This window comes from Salarias fasciatus, chromosome 7, assembly GCF_902148845.1.
Source record: "Salarias fasciatus chromosome 7, fSalaFa1.1, whole genome shotgun sequence".
NCBI lineage: Eukaryota > Metazoa > Chordata > Actinopteri > Blenniiformes > Blenniidae > Salarias > Salarias fasciatus.
The window spans coordinates 15,689,774-15,703,953 of NC_043751.1; the positions used below are offsets into that span (position 1 = coordinate 15,689,774).

The 14,180-nt window shown below is 42.5% G+C and overlaps 1 protein-coding gene across 3 annotated transcripts in view; it reads left to right on the forward strand.

Moving 5' to 3' along the window:
* Positions 1-14,180, forward strand: part of magi2b (membrane associated guanylate kinase, WW and PDZ domain containing 2b) — an 88,146-nt gene that overhangs the window by 740 nt on the left and 73,226 nt on the right. The window lies entirely within an intron of this gene.

Genomic DNA, 14,180 nt, shown 5'->3' on the forward strand with positions numbered 1-14,180 from the left:
TGTGTGTGTGTTTGAAGTGCCCGGCTGGTTTGATGAAGATGTCATTTCGTGCTGTCATGTGTCACTAAAGAGCAGAAGCGCGCGTTTCCACCTCCTCGTCTCGTGTCGGGCCTTCTCTAACGGTCCGTTCGGAGCGGGGACGCCGGTCCGCACCACCACCGGGACGGCTATTCGGGCAGTGAGACCGCCGTTTGTTTACCACGGCGTCGTGGTTCGATGCCACCGCCCGGAGGGGGTGTGTCTGTTTCGGCGTGATGCCACAGCTCCGCGGGGTTTTTTTTTTTTTTTTTAATTCTCTCGCTGTTTTGGCGGAGGACGGCGCGGCTCCTCCAGAAACAGGCCCGTGGATGAACGCAGCGGCTGAACCACGGAGCCGCTGCCAGCTCCGAGCTGTTGTTGTAGTAAAACTGCGCACTGAGGTAGAAGCAAAGCGCCGGAGCTTGGTTTACTGCGCAGCCTCACTTCATATTGATCCCCCCTCCAACATTTCATTGCCACGCTTATGCAATGTTTCTCACTTTTAGCAGTCCTGCAGGTCTCTAATAGTCTAGCTTTAACTCCTCTTTAGAGTTACATTTGTTGTAGATATTGTGATTTTTACCCTCACATCATTTTAGCTACAGGTGGCATCACTGAGCATCATTTGTCACCTGAAGACATTCAAGAAAAACATTTTCTTTATCCTAAATGTTAGTAAGATTTTGTGCAAGTGCAATCTATGAGGTTTTCACAGCAGTAGGTTATTTTTTTTTTGTACATGGGTTGTTTGATTTGTTTGCAAATTACAAAAATAGTATCTTGATCTATAATCGTATCTATTATCTAGTATCTATAATAGTACCTTATCGAACTGACTCCACAGGAAATCGACATGTGATGTGTTAATAAGCAGACACACTGCCCTGAGCCAATGAGCCAATGCAGTAGCAGCAACAGCAGCATCGCACACAAACCCAGTGCCACCCATGCAGCGCCCACTTCTCTCACCCAACGCAACCCCACAGCAATAGCAAACTATTTATAAGCAACCTCAGAGAGAAGCACGGTGCCTGCATGTCAGCAAAGCATGCCAGGATATAGACAAAAGAAAGAGAAAGTGACAATGGACCTAAGTAATGAGTAGAACATGTGGTCGGGTGTAATACTAAAGCTTTTTGTTGGACTGGTTTTGTCTCTCGGACCTGTGGCAACCCTGGCATGCGTACTGCTTTAACCACAGGTGACATCTCGATACATCACTGTCCGTGTGAAGAAATAGCTTTTCTCAAATGTTGACACTTGCAATTAGGAATGTGCATTGTGCATGCATCAAGCAAAACGCTGCTCAGCAAAATGCATCATGCACCTGAAACGTTCACAAAACCCTGCAGTCGTACTTTGAGTTGTCTTAAGGAATGTTTTCTGTGGGATTATTGTGATGCTTCATCAACAAAAACAATTCTTAACACTGCTTTAACTCCAGGTGACGTTATCCCTCAAGTTTCTATTAGTTAAATAAAGAAAAGTTTAAATGTTTACATGCTGGATTTGCAAATGTAATACAGTAGTGTATACACATCTTTGTATTTCTTGCATCTTAAACCAATGTTGACGAGTGAAACCATGAAGGCTTTGTTTATTTTCAATGTCTATCAAATGTTTCTAAGTTCAGGTAACCTGTGGTCACAGTTTGAACTGCCCGTCTTGCACATTTTTGTATAATTAACCCGGCCTTCGAGGCTGGAGGCTTGTTGTGTTGTTTTCTGAGCACAGCGGTGGATTTCATGGCGAAGACGGTTGACTGAGTGACCTGCTTCTGTCAGCCAGTGTCAATGCAGACGGGCTCTCAGCACAGGGAGAACATTGAACCGGAGTGCCAGTGCGGAGGAGATAGTTATCATCACACCCTCTGAGGCTCAGTTTAAGTCCCTATAAGTGGATCAAATGGTGTGCGTTCTCAGCCTTGAAATAAGCCAGCAGTGGCTCTGTTTCTGGGACATGAGTCGTAAAGCAAGAAATCAAACCGTCTTTATTTTTGGACATTGCAGAGTTTGCTCACAGAGGATTTGCCTTCACACATCCTCGCCTGACTGCTCACTCTCAATCTCTTGGTTTCCATGGGTTGCATCAATGTGATTGATTACTGAGTTAGAGCTGCTGACAGAGTAAGAGGACGATCTTGTGATGTGAGGGGAGTTAAATGCTAATGTGAACGTAACAGACAGTTCTATTCTCTTTCTCTCTCCTATCCATTTAAACATGAGTCTATCTGCGCTCTCACCTCACCGCTCTCCAGATGAACGTAGTCTTTACTGAGAACGTCCTTGAGCTCTCTGCTGTTTGCGCAAGGCTTGTTTGTCCCTTTCACTGTGCTTTTTTTTTTTGTTCTCTCTCTCACTCGTCTCTCTCTTACTGTCATATCGCTATTTGACTTCCATCCAGTGGTGAGAGGAGTGTATTTATGGCAGACAGTTGCTGACACACTCGCGGCCCGGCGAGGAATCGTCCAGAAGAAATCCAGTTGCTCGGCTCAGAGGCCACAAACAGAGCCCCCCCTTCTAAAAAAAAAAAAACAAAAAAAAAAAAATCTGAGATGGATGTCCCGTCTGAGTGCACAATCATGTCTGACTAGCCATGCAAACATGTGCACACTCACACATTTTAACAGGCTATTTTCGGTCAGGTGGATTGCAGACCCCACCACTCTGCCCCCCGAGGGAGCGCAGCCCTGACAGCGAGGCCTGATGGGCCTGGAGAGCGAGGCCACAGCCACGACTCCGCTGTGACCTCCTCGCGCCACGCTTTTCTCTTATTTTTTTCGCGCTCATCGCTGAAGCTCCGTGCGCAGGCGACGTTTGCAAGCGTGCGCCTTCTAATGGAGTGCAGACCTGCTCCTTTTCTGCATCCTTCGCAACAAGTTTGCAGACGAAGCCATGAACAGACGGTGTCGTCTTCACAAGTCTTGTGCTGGCAAGTTCACTTGACATCAAAACAGGCAGGTGTGAGTTCTTCTGGGGCTGCTTGAAGACACGAAGTTAGTCAGGAACGTCACATGGTTTTGTTTTGTGTCGACAGTAAAGAAAGAAAACCTATTTTCAGCGAAAGACATTTATTTTAAGTTTGCACTAAGGTTAAAGGCAGACTGCGGTTACTGTAAAGTACTGCATTACTTAAAATGAAAACAAACACTCATTTTTCCATATTTTTTTCAATTTTTGTTAAAAATATTCTTCGTGACACTTTTGCTTATTTTCTAGAGCATTTACACCCCTTTGTTGAACTGAATGTGCTTTGACCTCTCGACAAACACATCGATGTATACCTGGGAGTTAAAGCTGACTTGAGCAGCTCCGGTTTCAGGCTCCGGATGTTGTTCTTGCTGGTTCATGATCTACTGAAACAGAGAAATGTTTGTTACGAACAGCATTGAGAAGCTGCTGCATGTACAAATTAGAATTACTTTAGAAAAAAGGTTTTCATATATGCTGCTATATATTGAAGATTAAATAGTTGTGATAAAAAAAAAACATACCATTTTAAGTGTTGCCAAGTGCAGTATAACACCACCTGAAGGTCTCATTCTTATTCACTTAAGCAGACATCTGTTTAAGTTGCAGAATCATCAGATCAATATTGAGCCTTTGTCGGCAGCTCATTGAGAGTCAGTTATTGAGCTGAACACACATCCGAAGCCCGTATGTGTCAGGAAGAGGGACCCAGAAGTGCAAAAATACAAACTCAATTTTTCAAATCATTCCGTAAGTGCACTGATAAACTTTAAAATATGTCAGCTACTGTGAGAGGATAGAGGTACGAACACTTTAGTGGTATATGTTGATTTTTCTTCTATGTATATCTGTGATTGTCGTAACTGCCTTTTTCAATAAGGTGAGATATGAGTGTGTTGTTGATGTGTCCTTCTCTCAGGTGATGTGAGATCAGCTGTGAGACACAGATCTCCCTCCCATTTACCAGAGTCATTGGTCATACTTCTGAATAGTTCCCCAGCTGCTGCAGCTGATGATGCACATGAGCAGCTCCACCTACGCCACAAATCCGTAAAGGCCTTAGTGCTCAGGATCTGAGATGCTGACAGACTGCATGGCCTTAGAGTAAACCCAAAGCTGCACCGGCACACAGCACACCAGAGCCACAAAATTTCCTCACACATTCGGGCATCTATCGTTTTCTTTGTTACACGAGCAACTAATAGACAACATGGCGAGGAAAGATTCAGCTGACTTCGCCTCTTTTTGCACATCTCCTCAGCCTGCTGCTTGATTCTTGCATCAATAAACTCTCACTTGTATGTTCCAAGTGTTTCAGCATTACAATCCTGAATATCATCCTTCTGCCGTGTTGACCGATTGCTCGTGTTGACAGTTTGTTGAGCACAGCAACAAACAATCACCGGATTGTCGTAGTAAAAATATCACAGTATTGATCTTTTTTTTGTTCCCATTGGAAAATTTTGTCCATATTTAATAAATCTGGTACATGTGTAACTACACTTGAAAGCAGCAGTGAGCTGAAGCGGTGCGGCACCTGGGGAGCTGGGGGTCAGGGGTCTTGCTCAGGGGCACACAGAGGTCCTGTTAGATTTGAACCTGCAGACCTCTGAACAAACGCTCGCTTCAATCTTTTCATCCTCCCCTGGCTTTGTTAAAGTTGAAAACAGAATCTCAGAAGTACCCCATGATGTCTTGTTTGTACTTGTATCTGAAATAAATATTTACTGAGACTGCCCATTTCTCCACAACCTGCTGGACTCCAGTCACCAGCTGCTCCTTTTAGTCCAGCCACTGCCAGCTGAACCTTTCCAGCTATCAATAAAGGCTGAGTGGGGACCAGTTCACTGGTGTGCGGTGGTGCAGATTACTTAGCCTGACCAGTGCACGGTGGAGCGTTCCTTTAAGGACAAACTGAAAGCTTTCTGTGGCACTAACTTTCCCTGCTCATGCCCATCACTCTCTGTGCCGAGGCACAGTCGTCAGGGAGATTTATGCTAAGTTGGCTGAACAGGTTTTTGTGGCAGATAATTTTACTTGACATTTTTTGGAAGACTGGCACAGCGTCCATCTCATCTCCTGGCTCACTTCACAGAACCTGAACAAAATGTCACGCTGACGAGCTAATTTGTTGGAGTTTTTCGGTAGCCTGGCTAACGGGCCGGCGAGCTGATCTTGTGCCACACCGTCACGTCACTGCTGTAGGATTCACATATGGCGGGAATGAAAGGGGTGTAGATAGATGCACAAGAGGAGGGAGATGGAGCAGTACAAAAGAAACGGGAGATCTACCATCATGAGCGGATGAGCACACGATGAGTTCAAATGACACTAGATCATTTAAACAAGATTTTTATATATAAATAAAAAAAAAGTGGCATTAATTGACATAACTGTTTTCCAGTGATCCAGAATATTGTAAAAGTCATATTGTAAAAGGCATCAGGTCTAATGACCAGATCTTTTTAATCATTCGACATTAACATTTGAGCTTTCACACCCCAACAATGAATCTCTTGTCTGGCTCGCATTTCGTCACAAAGTCAGGAATAAATAAGCCTCTTCAGTATTTTTATACAGGCGTCAGAACATGATTCAATGTCACATCTGCATTTGTAACATCCTTCCCTTCATCTATGATGGTTTTGCCTTTCAATTTGTCACCTGTCTGCAGATCTCGCTGCCGTGCTCGCCTCCTCATCAGCAGAGAGCACGGGTGAAGTGCAAACGGCTGCTCGAGCTCAGCGAGGCAGATTTATAGAAGTGCCATGAAGATCATAACTGCAGAGAGGTGTTAGAACAGTATGGAGAGGAGCGAAGTGTGAATAGGAGTGTGTGCGTGCATGTGTGTGCGTGCATGTGTGTGCGTGCATGTGTGCGTGCGTGTGACAGAGTGAGAAAGAGAGGTGGAGTCTTAAGAGAAGACTATGATGAAGGTGTGAGGAGAAAGACACTTGGTGAAATGGATGGAAATCAATCCTGTGACTTTTTTCCTTTTCCTTTTATAGTGCTCCCTGTGCAAATCAAAATGAATCAGCTCCTATAAAGCTTGTTTTTTTCAGATTACTATAGATCTCTGTTATGCCAAATTAAAAAAAAAGAAGCACGCGCTTAACAAAACCTGCTATGTTAATAACTTAATATTCTCTGAAGTTTGAAATTGTTTTTAGTATTTCTTATCGGTCCCGTCTTCCTGTGTATTCATCAGTTTTTAAAAGACAGGAAAACACTTTTGAAGAGTAAAGATTATTTTGCTCCGCCAGGACAGCCCACCTCTCCTTTTAGTTGCCTTTAATTGACATTAATCTTTTGTCACAAATAGTTGTGCAGCAAATACAGTGAGGTAAATAAAAATGTCAGCTTTTATTTGTTTATTCAGGTTATATTGGGCCCGTCATCCGGGGGCTGCATCCACAGGTGATTAACATAACAATAAACAGAATATCAATGCCTTTTCCTTCCCTGAAGGTGCCTACGTCTGGATAAAAAAGGAAGATTTAAAGCCACAAACATGTCACTGCCTGCTGATATTGCCTGTCTGGAATGCAATTTGCTCCCCTCCAAATATATGTTTTTGCCTCTCAGAGAGGAGTGTAGACGACCCAGGGATGTTTCATCCCTCTTGTATATTAAATCCACTGTGTGTCTCTTTATGAGGGAAAACAACATGAATTTAGAATGTTAACATGGCCTGTAACATCTGAGTGGAGCCGCGCCAGCCGGGAGGGAGGCCGGAAAGCTTCCTCTTTGCTAATGAAACAGTTAACTTGAATCCAGCTATAACCTCTCCACCTGATATATAAAACTTTTTAACCATCTTGCTGGCTGCATTAAGTCGATAATCTGCTTTGTGAAATTGACCGTTCCGTAAACCCAGCTCTTGTGTTACAGTTGTTAAAGGAGTGCAGTGATAATGGCGGCTAATTTGATGATCAGTGCTGAGGAGAAGATATTGTTCTGTTTAAAATAGAAGTAAGAAGTAGAAAAGGAATTATTTTCCTTGCAGGAGCTCTCTTTTCGTTCTTAAAGCACTGTATGCAGTGATCCATCCATCCATCTTCAGCGCGCTGAGTTTTGGTCGAGCATCAAACTTGCCTTTTCTCTGTCTTCAACTACAGAAAAACACACGTGGGCCAGAACAGCAGTAGTCACGTTCATGTTTTGACATTTGTGTTGTGAGACAACAGACCTGCCGCATACTTAACCTTTAGGAAAAGAAACGGATCATGATGAGGAGTAATCAGCTCAGCTGGCAAGCACGCGTTTTGGCACGAGCAGTGAAGCGTAAACTCCTCTAAAACAAATCAAGAGCGGGACAGAGCTGTTATCGTTCCTCTTAAATCTGACACAGCAGCATCTTTGCGCCTTGTTCTGTAACTCAGTGCGACAGCGCAATGCCCCGAAAGCTTTTTTCCTTTGGGAGCGAATTACTAACGGGTCAGATATGCCGTCCTGGTTCAACTGACCTCACTAAAGCTCCCGATTTCTTCAATTCACTGGACCATTTTCTCAATTTTTTTGGTTTTTGGAATGACTAAACCAAGACGCACACACCACCAAACTCTGGAGAAATCAAGTGCTGGATGGCGGAACGTGATGAAATCCAAAGCTTGGCAGGACATCCGTGCCTCCTCATGGTTGCTAGGCTCAGACTGGACAGTTACTGTTTGGAGGCGTTGTTTAGTGAATGTTACTAAGCACAAATAAAAAAATAAATAAATAAATAAAATAAACTGTCTATGTAGGGCAATTAAATTGCTCACATTACACAGCATCCAGCTCCTGCTTTGTTGTAGCTTTATGCTGTATAATTGCTGTATGATTAGCATTTAATGCCTCGACCTCCAGGAATTGTTCGAGCTGTCAACTCTTCTGAGTCGGCCGTCCAAGTCCTGGCAGTCCTCTCAATGCGGGTACAGTGAGGAGGGACAGATGGAGCAGAGGGAGAGAAGTCGACCTTCTTCTGCTCTCTTGTCGCTTTGTTGATGAGAAGCTTGAAGAATCAGTGCATAACATCCTGTCTGCTCTGTTGGTATTAATAACTCACCAGGAGATGAGTTCTGTCAGAGGCGGAGGATGATTTTATTGAGGCTAGAAGCTGCTGGAGCTCGGCTCAGAGGATCAAACTCAAGCTCAGCCAGCCAATGACCAAATATCTAACTGGTCCAGTTAAGTGAATTAGGTCAACGTAATTCTCCTCGCTGTGGACACACTCCATGGGGCGAACGGCGCTGCAGCATGTGTTTGTGAAATGGAGATAGATGTGGAGTTTTTGAGTGTGAAACGTGACTACAAAGGAGTAAATTTGGGTCCTTTCAGAATGAAAGGCCTCAACATGACTGTCCCCCAGTCGTGAAAGGATCATGTTGACGACTCAGCAGCCGGTTTTCAAGCTCACTTGGTGTTTTTTAGAGGAGCAGGTTGACTGGCTGTAACGCCCCGTGGTCAGGAAGTGATTTACCAGCAGATTTTCAGGCACAGGGTTGTCGTTTTAGTATGCCGGAAGAAATTAGTCATGTTTGTACTGCCTGTTTTGTTGAAATCTGTATCTGCTCAGACCTTTTGAAAGACGGATCACTGTGGCAGTGCAGCTGGATGATGCAGTGCACGAGGTCGAGTTTTGAAAAAGAGGTTCCATTTCATGCTGGCTGAGAAAAACACCATATTTTTATGATTATTCATGAAGTGTATGAGTGTTGGGAAAAAGTGTGTGTGTGTGCATCTGTGTGTGTGTGTGTGTGAGAGAGAGCCTTATTCTGAGAAAAGAGTATAAATAAATGTGAGTGTGTAAAGTATATGCATGCACATATTCATTTCAGGAACAATATTTTGTCTTTGTGTGCAGCATCTCAGCTCTGAATCATCTTTTTTTGTGCGCTAACACGGACACACTGTAAGTATGCTAAAAATATGTTGCAGCTCCTGAGCAGAAAACCGTATTTGTTGTTGTAGGCATTAGTGCTCTGTGGCCGTCACCCTTGTTTGTTTCTTTCTTTTGTGTGGGTCACCTTTTGATTTCTCTGTGCAAATCAATTTATTTATTTTTTTTATTCCACCTTTTGGCACATGGCAAGCTTGCTCAAGTTTTTGGCTTTCCTGCTCTCCTTACAAGTTTCCGCATCCAGCAATCCATAATGTACCCAAAAAGCACAGATACATTTAAAATTTAAAAATATTTTTCAGGCATATCTGCACTCGGTGTTTCCCAAGGTGCATTTTTTATTCTTATGGTATGTGAGCATTCAGCTAGCTGGTGGAGCATCTTTATCTTGTGTTCCCTGAAGAGGAGGGAATGTAATTGAGTTTAGGTGCCTCTGCTTTATAAGGAAAGTGAACTGACTGTGCCAGCGCGACAAGTCAGGAAGTTTTTAGCTCTTTTAGTGAAAGTTGCAACGTGACATTTAAAAAAAGCGCAAAAAAGTCTAGAAGTTGCTTGAGCACAAATACGTCAGTAGTGTAAATACAGTTTTCAAAGTAGAAGTAGCAATGCACACACAGGGAGTTTATATTTACATTCACTAGATTTTTTAATCCAACACACCAGCAGTCAGTGAGGAATTGAAGCGTCCTGTTGTAACATCTCAGTGTTAAAGCCCTGGCCTGGCCTCTACCGTCTGTTTCAGGTTTGAACCCTGATGTGTTTCACTGAGTTATGCCTTAAAACTCATATTTCCACACTTGCCCGTAGATATACATCATTTTGGATAATAATGTCTGCTGAATATAATTGTATAGTTAAGTTTGTTGCTGATAAATCCAAAAAAAATGTCAAATGTGGAGTATTTCCCTCTGACTTATGGGGAGACAGAAGATTACAGTAGCCTGCAAACAGGAGGCAGCAAGTGCCTCTGAATTACACTAGAATTACCACAATAAAACTACAAGTGAAAGAAAATCTAACAGAAGCAACGCCATAAGAAGCTGAGGATTAAAGGGAGGAAATATAGTTAATATAATAGTAAACTTCATTAAACAATAACGACAGTTTTATCAGCCCTCAGGTGTCCGCGATGGTTATTTTACCAGTGGGGAGTGTATTTGTGCATCTTTCTACGTGCATGTATTCTTTATGACTCCACAGCGGAGTGTCTCCACTAAAAGCCTCCCCACCTTGTTTGGTTTATATTCTGGGAACGCTGAGTAAACCCACCTGACCTGCTGGGCTCTGTTTGAAGGCTTCGTGGTTAAACCACAGATGCATTCAGACCTGAGACCATTCAGGGTTTTTCCTTTAGATAATATGATTTTAAAGTCTATTCTTTGATGCACAAAAAGCCAGAACAAAGATTTAGAGGCTGTTTTGACATGCTCCACTTTATTAGTTTCACTGTTTCATGATGTCTTGTAATTTTTTTCATGATCGTTATTATATAATTGCAATTCTCTGTAGCATGATACATCAAGTGATATTTTACTGCATCGTATACTGTGCACTAAAATCATCAACATCTACAGTATCATAGTTGGCTCTGTGGAGTATAATTATAACAGTGATTTTTATTTGTCATTGAATGTGACATTTAATAATATAATCATTTATATCGCAACAATATTTACTGTGATTTTTGTACTTGGATTTTCCTTTGCAGCATGTTTACTGTGATTTAAAAAAATGCATTTATGGTATTACATATCATCATCATGATCTGTTTTTATAGAACCGTATGAATATTATTGTGCCTTTGTCCTCTCAGTAGTGATGTTTACCTCGATTCTGTGCAATAATCTTCACAAATTAATATGAAGGTTTCTCTGATTTCCATGAGATGATGATGAATTTTGGTTTATCCATTGATATCTTGTCTCTGTGTTGCTATTAGTGTTGATATTAGATACACTGTAACATACTTATGCAAAAACATTTTAATCACAGTTGTTTACTTTCTATTCCTGTTTTCTGAGTCATCCTCTTGCGTAAAATGTATTTGTGAGTTTCTAAGCGGCTCCTTGTACATGTCAGTCCTACATTTCCTTTAGCCTCAATCCGTCTTACATCTCCGAGAGAGCTGAGAGACAGTCACTTCTCACCTCCACAGATGGAGGGAGTCGGGTCATCTGCCTCATTGTCACAATAATTCTGCATTTAGACGTGCTGAATATTTGCAGCCTCGGTCATCTGTGTGTGTTCACTCTGTTTGCACAACACTGGAGTTTTGTTTTCAAAGCCATAGCTCCTGTATGAAGGAAACTTTGTGGCTGTGACAGTCTGAAACAACAGCATCTCCCCCACTTCCTCTGAATCGTATCTTATTCAGTCAGGCATGGCAGCAGAGAAGGCAGCGGATGGTTTTCATTCATTGACACAGTGCAGCGGTGCTAATCTGATAGCTTCGCTGTGGGCTTCAGATCTGAATGAGGAGGATTATAAAAGCTGGCGTCAGGAGCCGCTCGAGCTGCAGCGCTGAAACAGGTGGATGACTCCCAACAATGTTGCATGATTTTTCTGACTTTATGGAGGCGCTCATCATTATTCTTGAGCTGAATATCCTGGATTACAGCCAATTTATATACACAGAATTATAAAGTGAGATCCCAAAACACGAGGTAGCCAACACAATCTCTCCTGAAACTCGAGAATTTATGTGCATCAATTCATCGACATTAAAACCTTTATTTTATTTGTCTGTTGGGGAGTGCTAATTAAAAAAAAAAGTCTGAGTTTTAGCTCCTCATGTGCAAAATGTGTTGGTATAGCCTCAGTAAGGCTTTGTAAATCCGCTCTGTGTGAATATTTAAATTCCACCACTGAGTTAATCATGTTCACTGCAGCAGCAGCAGGCAGCTTCCCGTCTTGGGGAGGACTCTGATGTGTCAGAGTGCTTCATTTACATTTAGGATCATTTCATCACTGTAGTTGTTGCTTTCTACCAGCAGAGGACAGTAGCTGTCTAATCAGTTATCACTTTGATAGAAGCAGCTCCCAATCTGTGGTGACACTCTCTCAGTGGAGGACTGTGGTGCTTTTAGTTCACTGCAGGAGGAAAATAAATCTTTCAGTCACATGGTGGAGGTTTGACACTCAACTCGATGAAAACGATGGGAAAAATGTTTTTATCTATGTTAATGCATCCATCTTCAATACTCAGTTTAGCCAGAGTACCATGAGGAACACAGATCTATCCAACACTGAGGAAAATAGCTATACTCACCAAGACAGACAGTTACTCACAGAAACATTCACAGCTATGTAGAGTTTCCAGTTACCAGGTGTCTTATATTACATCCATGCTTTGGTGTCTACATCAAATTGCGACTCGACCATTCAAATGTTGCCTGAGAAATTGAGGCTCACCGGATGACGCAACATTTTTCTAATCCTCGGTGCTCAAATTTTAAAAACATTCATGTGAAAAGCAGCCTCGCCTTTCGGTTCTGCAGGCTCAAGTTCTGGAGTTCAACAAGATTTCCTCACTATTGAGCCGTTTGTAGAATTAGTGTTGCATGTCTGCCGTCCGTCTGTCAACAAGTCTGGCTTTTCCTCTCTGACCTCTTGGTATCAACGTGGCATCTTTAACAAGAGAACTGCTGCTTGGAGACATTTTGTATTTTTGGAGATGATTATTTGTAAAAATATCTCAGCAGTTGCTGAAATGCTCGGACCAAAAACTATGCGTCATTCAGAGTGTCTCTCAGCACTTTCTCCTACGGCTCAGTTTTAACTGAAGCAGAAGACACTGACCATGTAACGCTTTGGGCTGAAGCCATGTGATTAACTGCTTTATGCTCGCATAAACCCACAGTTGAACATATGTACCTAATGTTTTAGCCATTGAGTGAAAGGCCGTATTCATTTAACTCCACTATTTCATTTAGCAGCTGCTTTTTTTCCCTGAACCTCAAAACTGTTACCTCTGAGGATTCCTCCATAATTTAAGCTCCAGTCAGGACATTATATATTCATGGATTCTCTAAACTTCAGTGACTGACAGGGTAGAGGTTGTTTTGAGGATTTTACAAGATCAGACAGAAATTGTATTTCAAAGTGCAACAATTTATATCAATCTTAAAAAATGCCTATACCAAAAGTGCAGCTCCAGAGGGGAAATTTGAGGCATCAGGCTCCATTCTGAAATGAAGAGGCTGTATTTCTTTGTCACATTTATGGCCTTAAATGACACGAACAAGTAGATTTTGTCTTTCTGAAAACTGTTTTCCGGGTTAGCCTGAAACATCCACAGTTCTCAGTGTCAACAGGGAGAGATAAATGTCTCATTGAGAAATTTGCTCAAAAACATTTTCATTGGCTGGAACAAGGCTGTTTTGTTTTCTGTAGATGTCATTGATGAATGCGTTGAATTCACACTTTTGAAGGCCAGGATGGAGGCTAAAATCTAAAGCCCCGATGTCAGTGTTGAAGTAAACTGCGTTTGTTAGCGGTTCAACAAAACACAGAATGTCTTCACATCAGTGTTGACATCCGTATTTGGCAGATATGCAGTTTATTATGATTATCAGTCTGCATAATTAAATTTGTGGGCTTTTCTGATGATAACGATATGTGGTGACGATCTTAATGAAATGACAATCGCTGTGTTAATGAGTCGGAGCAGCGTGTCGACTTCGTGAGGAGCTTATAAGTATTTTCCACCTGACTTGTTAGGATGAGAGTTATAGCCACTTCTCACAGGCTGTGTGCGGGGTGGGTTTTATATTCTTGTTCATACAGTTCATGCTCACGTCTGGTAATGGGAGGGGGGAAGAAAGGGGCAGTCAGGTCAGTACAGTTGAGTTAAATTCAATTCATTTTAGTTTGGATTTAACAGCATGAAGGGCCCCTTAATCACTACAGACAGGCTTTATTAGACTATCAGACCATAGCAGCCAAGTGATGCATTGAAGAGGGGAATCATTACGTTGCTCAGAAGGTGGCCCTCTCTCAGCCGCAGCCACGATTATTAATTTTTTGCATTGACTGGGAACACACCCCTGCTGGTTTTAACCCCTCAGGTTATTGACTGCAGAGCCCCCAGTCTGATGAGTTTCTTTCTGCCTTCTCTTGCTCCGTGAGATCCTGCTCCTATTCCCTCTCCACCCTCACAACGCTACTTATATAAACTGTTTGAGCCCCCACTTTCCCTTCTAATGTCCTGACGTTGGTGCTTTGCTTTACTTTGAGATGCATCCTGCTTGTTGTTCCTGAGCCCAATCAGCAGTGACAAACACTTCCTCAGAGGAGCCGCCGTGTACGCAAAA